We start from the raw sequence: 13,204 nt of genomic DNA on the forward strand, positions 1-13,204 counted from the left end.
CATAGTATCTCAACAGAATAATATGATAGACTGAATGCAACCAGATATAATTTAATCAAGATAACTTCTTAAATTATGCACATTATTAATCAAAGACTTGCCCTGTTGCAGGGTAAAGGAGACATGATATCCCAAAAGCAAGTGCAAAAACATCTTGGGACTTTGAATTGACATGTCAACATGAGTCAGCAGTCTGAACTGGGCATTGCACAAGGAGTAATTGCATTCACTCTCAGGCTCCCACAGGTTAAAAGTGTCCAGAAGAAAGAAATCTGGACAATCTGGGCTTAGGAAAAAGCATGTGGATAAACTATTAAGAGAAAAAAACACTGAGTTTGCGTCACCTGCAAAGTATGTACTCATCAGTTACAATGCCCTTGGGTGTAAGCCATAGCAACTCCAACTGAGATTGACGTAAAAAATAAGAAATTGCATTTCTCACATAACAAGAAGTCTAGAATTAAAACAGCTGTCACATGGTAATGCCAGATCAAGGCATCAAACTCAGAGAATATCTCTTCCTATGGCTCACAACTGAGAAAAAGAGAGAATGAAAGCTTTTCCCAGAGGATTCCGTTTGTGACTGCATTGGTCAGAATTGTGTCTCATGACCATTCGTTGACACATCATTTGCAAAGGGGTAGGCCTATCTAATGGCCTACTCTATCCAGGACACCCCAGAACTAAGAGAGGTTACGTTCCTCTAAGACATAATGACAGATGAGGGAAGGAGTAGATACTCAAGCAAAATCAAGAGTCCTAGTAGAAATAAAGAGGACATCAACCACCAATTAGGTCCACTACACAATGTCCTAGGGAAAACTCGATGGTAGTTTCCAGTTATTTAGGAGTTTCCATATGGAAATATATCCTATGGATTGAAAGAAAGGCATCTGGATTAATATTTGGGAGTTAAAGGTAGAGATACAGCAAGCCAGAAACGAAATGAATGAGTTCCACACTCTACACGGGTCCTCTAGAGAAAATGAACTAGACTAGATTACTTCCATAAAGTCCTTGATCCAAACCCCAGCCCACAATCCTGCAGGTTTTGTCCTGCACAAAAGCACAGGCCAAGTGTGTAAGAACTGAAGTCTGGACCATCTCAATCTGCAAAATAATGCGGAGTTCTCTGAATGAGGCACTTAGATCAGACAAAGATGCCATATCTGCCAAGCTATTCCTCCACGATGCTAACATCTACTGGGAGGAGCACCTTTCTAGAATCTGCACAAAGATGCCATGTGTACTAGTTAACATGACAGTGATTCCAAAGCCAGGTTTCTCTGATTGAACTTATTAACTTACTAAAAGAAGTAGGAAAGAATAGAATTGCAGCTTCAAACTAAGAACAACTATTTTGACACTTTACAGTTTGCAAAGCACTTTTCCATCTTTAAAACAGGTATTATAGGGGCACCTGGGTGGCTCAGTTGAGGAAGGGCCGACTCCTGATTTGGGCACAGGTCATGATCAGAGTCCTGGGATTGAGCCCTGTGTGGGGCTCTATGCTCAGCAGGGAGTCTGCTTCAAGATTCTCTCTCTCCCTCTGCCCCACCCAAAATTAATAAATAAATCTTTTCAAAAATTGGTACTATAATTATTCTTATTTTATAGATGAGAATGCTGAGGAACAAGTTAAAATTTCACCAATTAGTAAATAGTGGATTGGGGTCTTCCAAAGCACGTCTTCCTGATTCCAAATAATTGCTATAAAAATAGAAATGCATCTTCTCCCTCCTTCCTCCTTTTCTTTCACTTCCTTTTTCTTCTTCTGCTGGGTTTGCAAGTCTTTCTCCAGGAGAGATAATAAAATGTTTTTATAATAATAAAACATTTCTTAAATTCAAAAAGCTCTTTAAGAACAAAATTCTGCCCTTCTATATTATATTGCTCACTGAGGATTTTTTTTATGATAATGTCAAGTTTAATCTGCCAAATATACAAGCTGGACTTGTGGAGTATATTTTCCCTGGGTGCTGCACAGTAAACAGAGGTTTCTTGAAATGATCAATGGGTAGGGTTAAGAATGGACCCAAGCTCTGGCCAGAAGGGTGGGGATGGTGTAGGGAAGAGCAGAAGAAATTGGCTGGAGACAAGCCATGACCCTCAGGGACCCAGGAAGGTATTCAAATATCACAATAATGGTCTTTCCCATCATTTAATTTGCATCTGTGTTCCAGTTATGGCTCTGCTTCAAGGAAAATAATAGATTAGATATCAACTCTAGTTTGATATGGATTGAATGGATTTGATATCAGCTCCATTTTTACTCTTAGACAGTCACTTCCATGATAACCCAATATTGAAATAAATTGTATAAAGAATAAGTTTTTATATTAAATTAAAATTTTTGTCAAAGATTCAGTATATCTTACATTTATTACTAATGTATCTGCTGTCACAGAAATAAATCTCTTCAATTTCCTTTTCTTTATGAAAATATTACAATATATCCAAGTAAATCTCACTGCCACTTTACTAAGAATAAAGTTTGAAGGGCAGAGAAATAGTCTTTTTATATGTCAAAGTCCATAGGTCAGGTTTATATTAATAAAGGAAAGGGAAAATAATGAAAAGTGCAGAATGGCAGTAAAAGCTGGGAACTACTGGATATACCTCCAGAGGGAACAGGAGTGTAATGGAGACTTTTCACTGCATTGCTTTTTCTCTTTAAAAATTTATCTAAATCATGAGATGTGGTGAGCAATGGGTATTACTGTTGAATTATTGAACACTATACCTGAAACTAATGATGTACTGTATGTTGGCTAATTGAATTTAAAATAAAAAACTTTTTAAGTAAAAAATAAAACTAATCTAAATCATTAAAAAATGCATTTTCTTGAAGATAAATAAATGAACAAATACATTTTGTTAAAATTTAAACCAAATAATAGTAAGCTGAATAAAAAGTAAGAAAAAAAGAGGAGGGAGGAAGGGGAAGAGGAAAGAAAAATTGTGTTGATATACATTTTGCTTAAGTATTGAGTGATCTTCACAAAGTTACCTAGGAACATTGAAAAGCTATCATGAGTTTCTTGAGAATTCTTAGAACATATTTACAGATGTACCAAGCTTTTATGGATTTAAGACAAAAGCAGAGACAGAAAGTCAAATTTGGAGAAAAGAAGAGAAATAAAGTTGGGATTTGTAAGGATTAGTACCTTAGGCAGAAGACTCCACATTTTTTGTACTTTTGAGAGATGAGAAAAGAAAATGAAAGAATCATTGGCTGAATGTAAACCGACTGATATACTTTAAAGAGGGTAAAACCCTCACTCTGCAAATTCAAAGATGTATAATTGACTCACTGGGACTAGTGGAAAGTTCCCTAGACCAAAATGAAACATGACTCTAGACTGAGTGTAGATTGTATCGCCACAGAGTGACTCCATCTAAAAATGGGACACAGATTCATAGCTTATGTGATTGTTATGAGAATATACTCTGAAGTGCTGTATCAACATCCGTCGTCTGCTCCCCTACAAAATCAAGACACCTCAACAGGAATTCATAGAAGATTATCAGTCATTTCCGGTCGAGCAGTTACAGTAAAAGTGGTTTCAAAGGGAATTTCTGTAAAATCTCTTCTATATAAAATTAGACCTGAGCTTCAAGTAGGAATTCAACATTATAATATTTTAGTACAAAAGCTATTCAGATGGTTAATCCAAGTATGCCTCTTTGTCACTTTCAATGTTTTACATTTTTTTCACCGTAATTTGAGATTCTGAGATATCCTCTTTATTATTATTTTTCCATCTGGAAATTCTATTTTCTTCCCTTTCCCTATTTTTTGGATTCATTTGTATATTACATTTAACATATATGAGATACTTAATGGAGCAGAATAGTAATTTCATTTTCCATCTTAGATGTGGTAACATATTATCATATAATTGGAATGAGCTTTAATATTGAGGATCCCAATTCTGTAAACAACTCTGCTAATAATTCTGCAAGCTAAAAAGTATGTAATATTTTATTAAAAATGAGGAAATCCTATGAACAATAACCTATTTCATGCCCGTTGGAGGCCACATGACATGTATAAGATATACCTCCAGAAGCAGTTCCATTTCATTTATAAAGACCTACAAAGATTAGTTTTATTTCTTGAGATTTAAGGTCCCAAAAATACAGAGGTTAGTAAGATACACTCCTGTCTTTTGTGGAATTTTCAGTCCAGTGGAGGAGACAGATCTGTCATATCTAAGGTCAATACAGAGAGCATTAGCAGTCTCTGTATACATACTTGGTCAGATAAAACCAGTCAAGGCAAGAAGGGATCCCAATTCAATGGCCCTTCCTCAGTGGCTATTCCAGACTCCTTAGACACCTCTGTTCCCAAGGCCCTTGCATTACACTTGGGCCCCCAAATGAGACATACCTTAGCAGATCACAAGCATTTTATCATATGGATCCTGAAACCATGCTCTTGACCTCCCCCTGCAGACTACTGTCCGTTGTTCCTTATTTTTGTCTTCTGTTGGCCCTTCTCTCTAGTTTGATGTATTGATTTATCACTACCTGTTTCCAAACCATCTCTGGTTGCTGATATTTTCTCTCTACCTCAGACTGAGGATTCTCCAGGTTTTGGAGGAGCATACCAATGCCACCCAGGACAAAGTCTAACCTTCTCCTTTCTGTACTATACATGCATCTAAACTATTTTTGCAGCTGTGTGTGGTCAACTCTTTGAGTTCTAGTCAATGGAACATGAATGGGAATCATGTGCCCCAGGTTCAGACATGATCTGTTAAAAACAACTCCTGCACAATCCTCCCTGCTCTTTCATCTTCTGTGGATTGGTGCCAAATAAAAAGGGGGAAATGGTAGGCAAACTGGGAAGATGTAGAATGAATTGGTTTTGAATCTAATAAACTTCTCCTTATCAGACAAAAGAACAATTTATTATTTACATTATGGCAACAAATGTCAACAGGTAGAGGAAATGTTTGCTGCAAGGAGTAGGCAAAATTTGCACTTATATCATGCACTCGCCTTCAGGGTAAAGCCAAATTTTGCACCCTTATTTAAAATTGTTACTGAATAGTCAGAATAATTAAGGGATTTAAATGCCGTTTTTCTCATTTCCTTTCTTGGTTCTATGAGGAATGGAAAAATACAAAATACAAATTTAACTGCCTTTAGAATTTTCATCACCTTGTAATTTAGTTTAACTTTTTTGTGGCCACAAGGCAGTCTTTGTAATAAAACTAAAATGATATGAAGGGGAGCAGTTTCTGGTAATTGATAATTTTTGTCAGGAATGTTTAGGTTGTATTTCTAATTCTACTGCAGTCTAATTACATTACATTATGTTTGGCAAGTTATGGTTTCTTTGTCAGGCAGTTCTGTGGGTGACGTATTAATATTCTTCTAAAATACTTTTTTTTTACTATGACAGGGGAACTTCTCTGGTCACTTACAAGATCCCAAATACAAGATTCATGTACCCTTTTCTTTGATATTTGTAGCTGCTTTCACTCCTTCTGATTCTTCCAGCAACTCTTTGTCCCAGATTTTTTTCCCCCTATGAATGAGTGATAATACTACCCATCTGGCAGTCATTTGCAGTGGATTGAAGAAGTTTGGGAAAATTCTCTGGCAGAGTGACACTTACATTTGTGTCATCTATGACAGAAATGTAATTACTATGTTAACATAAATATATCCCTTCTGAAATGTCAAAATGTTTTCAGACTTCACCAGTTATTTTAGATATTAGAAATGATAGTGGCTCTTTTCTCACTTGATGTTAGCCAAAAGGCCGAAAAAGCAATTGTGGTATTTCCTCTCTCAAGGGACCTATTATTTTCCAGCTTTCATAAGAGATAGAAAGGGTCCATATTAGCATTTAAATATTTCAAATAATACATGTAGAGGAAAGCACTTCATAAGTTTTTAGCATAATTCTAAAGTAATTAACAAAAAATAAACTCACAACAGAACAGTAGCAGACCCTGCCTTTGTCAAGAGTGATGCCCAGCTTCCTTTTCTTAACTATTAATTAGGCTGCCAAGACCACAACTTCTACTGACTTGTTAATTAGTTGAAGGTTAAATATTTAATTTTAATGATTTACTGGGGGTTTTTTTGCAATTACATTTTACTTTATCATTACATAATACTGCACAATTTCCTTTGAAAAGATCTATAAAAGTAATTAAAGACAAAATACTCAGAGTACATGTTTTTCATAACTGGACTAAGTGATGGGCAAGATCATAAGTAGAGGAAATTGATGAATTGAAGAAGCGAAACAGATGGTAGAGCTGTATACACATGCCAACACACTCTAGCCTGCAGTCTGTTCCAGATTCTGCTAAAGCCAAAAACATAGTGAAAGTGATACCAGGAGCTTAATCCAGCAGAAAAGGCCCATAGTCCCCTTGGGTCCTTAAAAACAAGCTTCCTGGCTCCAAAACAAGTAGCCCTGTGCAAAGCAGTTTTCCACAGAAATGCTATGTTTTCTGACCTTCTGGAAGTTTGTATGTTAAACCATATGGTCTTTTTCAAGGGGAGAGGAGTCCTTTCTAAATAACTGTCAAGGCAATACATGATGCAGATGAATGGATATGCAGAGACAAAATGTTTCTCTCTTTTCTTATACGTGGCTATCATTTTTTGTTTTTATTAATTTTCCTTTTTATTAATATTTCCTATGTTTTTTACTAATGTGGTGGACACCCTACTGATCTCTCACATCTACATAGATGATTGAAATGATAGTTCTGCTCAGAGATTTATCAGTACTTCAATTTGCTAAGAAAAACTTTGAAAGAACATAAGAGGACATTAAGAACACTGGTAAAATGAATTGAAATAATTAAGTAAATCAAGGTAATTTTCTCTTGGCTTCAAAGTATCTTTTCAGTTGCCGAGTTGGTGGCAAATTCATAATTGGATAAGGGTATCCTCAGCTTTTAACCAAGGTCATTTTCAATTACTGTTTCAATTAGTGCCTTGTGAGTAAACATCACTTAAGCCATCAACAAAATATGGAACAAAAGTCAAATCATAGTGCATTTTAAGTACTTAAATTTTTACTGAACATTAAGAGTGAACTGCTGGATATTCAATTTCTTTCTAAAGATTGGGATTGGTAAAATAAGTCATACTATTTCATTCTATGGAATATTAGGCAGCTAAGGGAGTCATTTTATAGGAATATTAAATAAGATAGGAAAACGTGTATGACATAATATTAAGTGGAAGGAACCCAAATCAATTCACTATAAACTGTTTTGATATTTGCCTATCTTCCTGAATTAAGAACAATAGTAGATTCTGATAATGATTTTGGGTAACTATCATCTCTTAAAATGGATCTTAGGAGGGCAAGGAGCAACAAAATGTGGGCAATGGATTAAGGGGGGAAACAATCTCCTTTTGACGGACAAGTTTTTGAGGGTAGCTAAAGCACAAGTTACATATAAAAGCCCTCACTGAAGAGGAGGGTTACTATTGTAGGGCTATGAGCCATAACTAGTTTGATTAAACAGTACTATAGTCAACTAAGACTTCATGATTTCATGGAACAAGTAATCAATAATTTGGGGATCCAGCAGCAGAAATTATGACAATCCCACAAGGATAATTGATCCAATGCCTGTCACTGACCTTTGCAGTGTGGAGGATAACCAGTTCCTGAAGATACATCCCTACATTGGAACCTCACCCTAACTTCAAGTATGGATGATAAATGGGTTTTCTATCTTTTTACCTGTCTTTTTATAACACCTAAATAAATCATTCTTTTTTTTCTTTGCTGCCTTCCTGGTAGAAAGTATAATTCATGAATTGGCCAAAATAAACAAGTAGTATTGGGAGGTAAATTAGTCCTTAAAATTCTCAGTATAATACAGAAGATTCTTTGCAACCCATACAAACTACTCTAATAAAACTTATAAATTATATATTAAATATGCTTGTTCAAAAATAAATAGGGGTCATTAAGATATATATATATATAAGAAAGAACGTAGACATTAGTGCCAAATAAGGACAACACTAAGCTTTATTTATTTTTTTTTTTTTAACACTAAGCTTTAAATTAGTCATCTCTGGTTACCTTGTCTAGCCAAATCCCAGATAGTATTTTCTTACCCTTCAAAAAATTGGATGTAACAGGGATGAGAATCTCATTCATCATTACCCTATCATGGAGCCATAATAAGGAGAGTTACATGGATAGGTTTTTGTTTGGTAGTGTAGGATCCAAGGGAACAATAATATCTCCCATAAGTCCACTCATCTTTTGATTAGAATATCTTCTTACTGATACACCAAAAGTCATCCATAATTTATACCTCACTGGTAATATCTATACTTTGTTCAGATATTCAGAATAATACCCAGCATAAACATTTGCAAAATGGGGTCTTTACTGGGGAGAGATTGAAGTGAGAAGAAAATGAGAAAGAAGATGGAGGGACATGAGACTTTTCTGAGAAGGGAAAATAGAGTGTAGATACCTCCTCCAAGGATCTTGAATCCCTGAAGGCAACGTGAAGACTGAGAATCAGAGGAGTAGAAGAAAAGTATAGAATGAGAAGCAGAAAGGAAACAAAACCCATTGTACTTTTTAATTTTTTCCCAGAGCCCAAGGCCAGTTTCCACTGAAAATAAATTTTAATCTTTGGAAACCTATTAATACCAGGTGTCAAGTAACCACATTTATTAGAGGTCTGATCACCCTAAGCACTCCGAGCAAGCAGGCCTATGCTTTATTCATCTTCTTTAGCCCTAGCATGCAGTAGTAAGATAAGTCAAAGGTAAACACAATTGAATAAGATGCTAGCTTCTTTCATGAAACTTAATGCCAAAAAAAGAATCAATGAAACAAAGCAGCTAAAATGTACAACAGACATATGTTCTGGGTGCAGAGGAAACAGAAAAAGGAGTAGTGAAAGTAGTCAGTGTGCTTAGGGGAAGTAAAATCAAGAGAGGCTTTACAGAGCAGGTGATGTTCGTGTTGATGTTTGATATTCATATGAGGAAGAGAAAGAGCAAAGGGTATTCCAGACAAAAGGAGAAGCAGTAAGCTAAGGTCATGAATCTTACTGAAGTCCAATTGTACCTCCGGCGCTATTTTATTAAAATTCAACTCGTAACTAACATAGTAGTTTGTGAAATTTGTGAAACTATCTCACTCCACATATAATTATTAGACATCTAAAAAAATTATTAGACATCTATTAGCATATCCATAGTGCTTTTTCAGCTCTATATTTGTAAAGTATTTATCTACCAAAATAGGGCTTTCCTCAACAATTCACAAATACAATGAATATTTCTGAGCGCAAGACATGCTGTTTTTTTTTTTAAGAGAGGAAAAACTAGAAACAAAATTCCCTTCTCCCAGACTAGAAAATAAGTCTGTGACATCTTGTGGTTCTCAGTGCAAGTCATGTTCCAACTTAGAAAGTTTCTTTACTTTAAATTATAGGTGAGCTCAGTAATAGGTTTACTTTCAGATTCACATTTGTGAACCTTAGTTGAAGGCTGTTATTTCCTGGCTATGAATTGAACTTTATCAACAGTAGTTGTATAACCATGCCAAACAATTTGGCAGGTACTCTACAACACTGATACTTCGAGAAATAGGAGAGCCGTCCTTTTAGCAGAATGAGTCAAATGACTTAACACTAACAGTAACAAACACATTTGGAAAGTATGGAAGCATATATTTGGGATTTTATTCACCTATAGTATGTGAGTACAGACCAAAAAAAGAAAAAAGTCCAGAACAGTCAGTAAAATGACTTCCTTCAAGGAGTGACATATGAAGATAGAGCAGCTGTATGTTGGACTTTCTGAAATAGCTTCTTGTAAAGCAGAAATCTCTTATTCAGTATGCACATATGATAGTGAAGGCAGCTGTTGTGTTGAGTTCTGTGATTCCGTGCCAAACCTAGATGTTGGAGTGATAAGGGTGCTTAGAAAGTTAAATGCTTGCTTTTTTTGAGTACTTGCCCACACATGTTTCTAGTCTCTGCTTTGGGAAATCAGATATGCACTTTTGGTGAAAGGAATGGGTGAAAAGTGAGTAAATGAACCTGGGTCTTTAACTTTCAGACTCATGCCAGCAACTTGATCCAGCTAGAGACTGCTAAGTACTGAAATCTTAATTATTTTCTGCAATTCCTACATGAAGATATGATTTTCTTTAATTTTTAATACAGAAATCACCAAAGCCACCCAGTTCAACCACTCATTTAACACCTTGGGAAACTGAAGCCCAAAGACGTAAGAGGCAGGTTCACACAGCCAGGACCAGACACAGTTTTCCTGGACTCCTAGGATGCCAAATGTGCCCAGGACAACTGGAGGTCATCTAGCTCAGGTGTTTACCACCAATGGTATTTCTCCATTGAGACCCACCAATGGTATTTCTCCCTTGAGACCCTATGTTTAAAATCACACCTTGACTCCAAAATCTTGCATGTATTATATAATAATTAATAATTCATTGTCCTTTATTCACTGTTTTAACAAATATTTGTCGGGTACTTCTTGTAAGTCATGAGTCTAATTGTAAATGAAAACAATGCGATCCCTGTCTTCATGGAGCTTAAAACACTCTAAAAATTATGTAATGTAATTTCAATATATATTACCATACAATTTCAACTTATCATAAGTGCAATGATGAAATAGAACAGTGTTCAGTGAAAAGAAATAGTGAGGAACTAATTAGTAATTTATTGTAGACTTGATGGTCAGAAGAGGAGGCTTCCTCGAGAAAGGAACATTTGAACTCAAATTGCAAAGATGAATAGATGTTGGTCACATGGAGATGGATTTGGCATGGGAGTAGGAATTCCTGGTAGAGGAAACCGCAGAGAAGTCTGGACATGTTGGACACATTAAAGGGGGCCTGATGCCCATGGAGAAGGAAAGTCAGGGGTGAACGATAGGAATGAACTTGGAAAAGCAGTCAGGGACCGGATCACATAAGGCCTAAAAGGTTATGCTAAAGAGTTTGAATTTTATTCCAAGGAAAATGGGAAGCTTTTGAAGCCTTTGCCAGGAGGGATGTGAATATGAACCAATTTGCATTGTTAAAATGATTGGCATTTCTGATCAGCATTTGATAATTCTAGAGTTAACATACAGAATAGATATGTGGTGGCTAAAATCACAGAAACTTTAATTTATACTGGCGTGCTACAGGATATTGTACAACTTCTACAAATATGGAAGCCCAGTAACCACAGCAAGCACAACGTCAAAAGTGCAGCCAGACAGATGCTGTGTTTTCGCAGAGGAAGCTCCAAAACCCACCATTCTGCCTGTTTGTTCTTTAGGATTCACCCTTACATGCCTGACACTCGGTTACTTCTCTCCTCTTGATCTCTGCATTGTGTCCTGCTCAAGGGACTAAACTTTCCATTTCTTGTCTGACTTTCAATCTCAGCTCTTTCATCTTCTGATATTTTTATTACCCTTGTGACTTTGACAGTCCTTAGTTTATACTAGAGCTAATTTTTTTTTTATGTTTGTTGAGGAAACAAATGAATGGATATTATAAATAGCAGCTTGGATTTACTATCAGCAGAGAATACTAATCATTGTACTTATTACTAGTGATGAACCAATAAAAGTAAGAACTATATTATTTTTGTTTTGCTGTCTCTGACTAACTAGATGCTTTGAGCAGTGTTTTGAGTTTTGTCTTTCTTTTTACCCAATCGTCTCCTCATTCAATTGAAATTACTGATACTCAATAGCTGGTTGCATAAAACTTAAAAATCAAACAAGAGACACTGTAATATGTCTATATATTGGATATCTTTTTAAAGGGTGCTTTTAGGGTTTGATTTTCTCCTTTGAGACTTTGATTTGACTTATGACCTCCCTGACTCTTTGTCCAACTTTTTTTTTTTCCTGGAATGAAAGAGCTGTCAAGTAGTCATGCCATTAGAAGTGTCATGCAATCTAGCCAAAATAGTCTCCTGCTGTCTCAGAGTGCTTAAAATTGATTAATATTCTCTTTTCTGTTCTCCTGAGGTCATTTATAATGTTATGTATTTGTCATCTCTCTGCTGGGGTTCATTTGACCTTGAGATAACATACATTACTGGAAGAGAACACAACTGACACATCTAAAGCAGGTATGCTTTATTTAAAACAATTTGTTTAAAGCAAGACATTGTAGGGTCCTGTATTTATTTTCTTAAATGATGTCTACGGCAAATTGACAATATCAAATTAAAACCTAGTATTTTCCTAAAGAACTGATGTCTGTCTATGCTCTGAGCAGATAAAACTTGAGAAAACTGTGAATAAGTACAATTTATTATTTGTCGCATTTCTGTGGCTCTCTCAGCATTACCTATTGCTTGCCTTCCCATAGGAAAACCTATAGGGCATCCTTTGTCTTGATCCTTAGGGACTGTACTTTCTGGTATCTGTCACCCCTAGAAATGGTTTGGATCAACAAATTCTCTAAGATTTTATTGATAATTGACTCAAAGCATAATAGTCTAGGAATATTGATGTTACAAAGGTACTTGAAAGACTTCTAAGTCCTCAAGAAAGACCCGAAGGAATATCTCTTAAATTGTTGGACTGGAGCTTCTCTGGGTCTGAGTAAGCTTTCTTCCTCGTGCCTCTCAAATCTAATCAGCCAAGGCTACCCTGCCGTGTCAGGCCTGGGGAAAAGAATCAAAGCAGATTGTCTCTTTCTTGTAACACTATCATTATTAAAGTGGGGAAAGTATGAGATCTGGAATTAGATTCATTGCCAAGTTCTGAACAGTTGGCTTCGTCTTCAAAGGGAGTGTCTATGTTGGGGGGTGGGCTTTATTTAATATCATTATTTAATTATAGTTGTGCCATGTATGGTCTACATAATCTCTTTCAGGTTATTGTTTCTTTGTGAGATCTATTTTTCTCATATATAAAATAGGAATAATAATCTCATCTTCAACTTAACTTGAGTTAATTTAAATAAATATGTACAGCAACTTGTATAGTGCCTGACAATAGAAGGTAGTCAATAAATATTTGATGTCTGCTGAGCAAAAGGTGACTTCATTTATGTACCCTGTCTCTTTGAAGCTAGCATGAACAAAACTTTATTTTTATAAATAAAATAAATAAGTTTATAATTTAATTACAGACTGAGAACAAACACATTTGGTAGACATGTGTGGCATTGTGAATTGATTTCTTATTTTCTTGCTTTAGA

At 35.7% G+C, this 13,204-nt stretch overlaps 1 protein-coding gene across 3 annotated transcripts in view; it reads left to right on the forward strand.

Annotated features, from left to right (window-relative positions):
* CBLB (Cbl proto-oncogene B) overlaps window positions 1–13,204 on the forward strand; it is a 409,409-nt gene that overhangs the window by 122,270 nt on the left and 273,935 nt on the right. For 2 of the 3 annotated variants that reach the window (XM_072812047.1, XM_072812046.1), the window contains one exon: window positions 12,022–12,125. The exons of the other annotated variant lie outside the window; for it this stretch is intronic. The gene's annotated coding sequence lies outside the window, so the exon portion shown is untranslated. The remainder of the gene's footprint in view (window positions 1–12,021; window positions 12,126–13,204) is intronic. 3 annotated transcript variants of the gene reach the window in all.

The sequence above is a fragment of the Canis lupus genome, chromosome 35, assembly GCF_048164855.1.
Source record: "Canis lupus baileyi chromosome 35, mCanLup2.hap1, whole genome shotgun sequence".
Classification (NCBI taxonomy): Eukaryota; Metazoa; Chordata; class Mammalia; order Carnivora; family Canidae; genus Canis; species Canis lupus.